The sequence below is a fragment of the Grammomys surdaster genome, unplaced genomic scaffold (assembly GCF_004785775.1).
Source record: "Grammomys surdaster isolate TR1022 unplaced genomic scaffold, NIH_TR_1.0 131, whole genome shotgun sequence".
Taxonomy (NCBI): Eukaryota; Metazoa; Chordata; class Mammalia; order Rodentia; family Muridae; genus Grammomys; species Grammomys surdaster.
In genome coordinates, this window is record NW_021604589.1 from 7,586,090 (window position 1) to 7,589,530 (window position 3,441).

At 38.9% G+C, this 3,441-nt stretch overlaps 1 protein-coding gene across 1 annotated transcript in view; it reads left to right on the forward strand.

Moving 5' to 3' along the window:
- The first annotated feature begins 507 nt into the window (after positions 1-507).
- The window catches only part of Mid1 (midline 1), a 327,852-nt gene continuing 324,918 nt past the window's right edge, over positions 508-3,441 (forward strand). Inside the window, exon 1 of the mRNA XM_028761784.1 lies at positions 508-553. The gene's annotated coding sequence lies outside the window, so the exon portion shown is untranslated. The remainder of the gene's footprint in view (positions 554-3,441) is intronic.

The window sequence follows — 3,441 nt, forward strand, 5'->3', positions numbered from 1 at the left end:
ACTTTGATTTTTTTTCTCCTTACAATGTATTCAGATAATATAGGGTTGGTCACAGTGCATGATATAAAATACTAGCTGTTAACTCTCAGTTACACTGAAAGGGCCAATTTTTGCAGACTGCCGGGATAAAGATGATTTTAATTAAATCCCACAAATCCCTTTGTACTGCAACCAAACCCTCTGCAGGCCAACTGACTGAGCCCTTCTGGCATGTATAGAGTTAACTGGGTTCCGGGGGTTCTTAGTTAACTTCTTTCACTAGGAATGCAATTCATGTTTACCTATATAAGGAAACCTGTTAGGCTGACCTGAGTTTGGCATATTTTTTTGCTCTGACTGAGAGCATGTAAGCACACACCCTGGAGAGGGGGAGCGATTCCCAGCTGGACAGAGCAAGCTTCCTGAACGCCCCAGCCATTCAGCTGATCCGAGGCGAAGAAGAGCAGAGTCCGTTCTTGCCCCTGAGCAGGCTCCTTGGAGGACCCACAGGTTTGCTTCTTCCAGCTCCCAAGTGAGAAACAAACCTGCGATCCTGGAAAAAATGGGGAAGCCGGTGAGTCTTACTGCTCTCTCTCTTTTTCTCTTTGCTTGCTTCTGCTAAAGGGCACGCCTCGCTGCTCTCACCCAGGAAGCAGAGGGAGAGGCATTGCTCAGCCTCTAACCTCACAGATCCTTCCTGAACAAACACAATGCTTTCCCATACCTCCAGCCAACTCTCTCTGCCGGCTTTGCACATCAAAAATCCACCGAGGCAATAATCCTAGCACCTTAGACATTACAGAAAGTGTTTTTTTTTTCTTTTCTTTCTTTCCTTGTTTCTTTTAAAAAAAAGGCTGGGCAAGAGTTTCCAGACCATCGTGAAGAGCAAACTTTCTCATCTTTATTGCACTCTGAAACAGTGCAGACGAGTTTGGGGGTACTTTCAGAGGAATGCCGAGTCCCCAAGGAAGTAAGAGTAAATCTAAGAGGGATTCTTAAATCCACAGGCAGGGTGATAGTCTGCAGAAACAGAATTTATCATTTTAAGCAAGGCAGGCTGAAGTATCATTTTTCTTTCCGAGGAGCAAAATACTTGCATCCTGTATATGTAATAAAGGACACCTTCTGAGACACTGAGGAGAGAAAGCAGCAGAGCTGTCTCCTTTGTTCTAGACACATATAGAAATTCACTATTGCATTTTGACAACATACATATATATATTGGGTGCAAGTGATAAATAAGGCGTTATGTCAAGGGCACTGTGGTCAATTGAGTTAAAAATTGGCTGTGTTCTATACATATATAAAACTTTCAGTCTGACTGTAATTAAATATGGGGATGTGAAAGTGCTTAGCAAACTTAGAGGGAAATTTTAGTTATACTTGGGAACAGTCAAATGTAAAAGGCAACTGTTAAAGGAATTTTGAAAAACCATTTCCCCCAACTTCAGAGGCATAGGTAAAATCTTTGAAATGAAAGTTACTTTTCATACTTGTCAAAAGTGATTTGAAATAAGGTACAAATTTGTAAATTTTATTTTTGTAAGGGAACCTGGTTTATTGGTTTGGGTTAGTTTGGACAGTTTTGATAAATGATGTGACTGCTCGTCTTTCAAATGAATGTTGTCGTTTTTCTGTCATGCACAATGCTTTATCCTAAGAACTTGTGTAGCAGGATTGTGTTACTGACTGCAACAGGTGGCACTGAGGACCTGGTTGCAGATTTGCGATAATAGGATATTAATTTCCTAAATCAATATAAAGAAAAGTACTCAAATCGGTTTTGACAGAATGAGCACTTTTTTGTTGATAATTCAAAATTATATTCTGCTCTTGTCTTGTAGTGAGGTTATTGTCTTAAAACAGATTGGCATCTGACTATTCCTAAGGACAAAGGCTCTGGCCAATTTTACTTAGGGTCCTTCACTCTAAACAATACAACCATTTTTTAGGAACTCAATTTAAATGCTGCTGTTCAGTGCCATGAGAAAGAAATGGAAAAGAAGGGTATAACCTATGGGAGACATTTTATTAAATAAAAAAAAAAGAGCATGGCCATGAGGGAACAATGCAAATATTTAAAGTTTGTTATCTGCACATTGCCGCTAGGAAAAAAAGGGAGTGTTAATATTGCACAGCTATCAGTGTGAGTGACTAACCCAGGAGACACAAAACACTATTTTAAAATATACGCTTAATAACAGATGGTTTAATACCAGGTTGTCGCACCATGCTGCCGATTAGATGGCCACAAGCCAAATCAACTGGCATGTCTACCATTTATCCTGTGAGTTGGTGTGTACATTGTTATTACATACTGATTACATTAACAGCCAAGGAAATATATAACCAGGAAGAAATAAAAGTCTCCTGGGCCACAGAGTGTGAGGGTCTTCATAAGGATTTTGAATTTCACATTTAATTTCCTTGCCAGTGACACATGAGTTGCTGCAGATGATTGGAAATATTTATTAGCTGTAGAATATATGCATCTCAGACTCCTCACAAGTTGATTTAATGGTAACAATACTGATTATGGAATGGGACACTTTGGCATTATCAAAGTTCCATGTGAATTTCTTCTTAAAGATTCATTTAGTGTCCAAATTATCCTCCAGTATAAGACAGTTAGGATGCTATAGTTTTATAGTAAGCCTTCCAAATCACCAGTGCTATATTCTGGTGTGAAGAGTGCAACCATTTAGTAGCATCCTTAAAACTGTGAGATGGTAGTAGATTTCCTGATATTTGAAAAAAATAAAAAAGACTAAAAGGATCCCGGGTGCTGGAGATGGGGAGGGTAGGTCTTCTAAGAACTTTGATATGTTCATGAGTTGTGACTTCCTGAAGGAAGTGTGATATGCACCCTCTAAAGTATCATTAGCTATAAACTTACTAATGGCCTCTTTTGGGGTGGTATCTTGTTATCTGAGGGCACATTCTTTAAGAAAAAGCTGGTCAGTAGATGGGCTGCCTAGCACTGCTTATGAGTGGGATTCAGATATGACTTCTTTGTTCATACTTCTTAGTACTTTAGGCACCAGGCTGGATTTGGATGCAACATACTTTGAAGACAATTTCTATACCTCTGTTTTTCTAATAAACTGTACAAATTTGATTATTTTTTATACTTGATAGAATGTGTAAAGGAAAGGAAACTGCCAATGACAATTCAGGCCCATGATACTGATTTAGCAAATCAAAATACTACAAAGCTGTTTGCCTTAGAATTCAAGAAAAAGTATTCTAACTTTTATTACCGTCCCTGAAGATCATTGGACTTTTAAAATCCTATCTATCTCATTTAATTTCAAATGAATTTTTAATATAGACACACACACACACATATATATGTTTTCTCCCCCTCTATCCCCTCTCCCTCTTCTCTCTCTCTCCCTCTTCTTCTCCCTCCACAGTGTGTGTGTGTGTGTGTGTGTGTGTGTGTGTGTGTGTGTGTGTGTG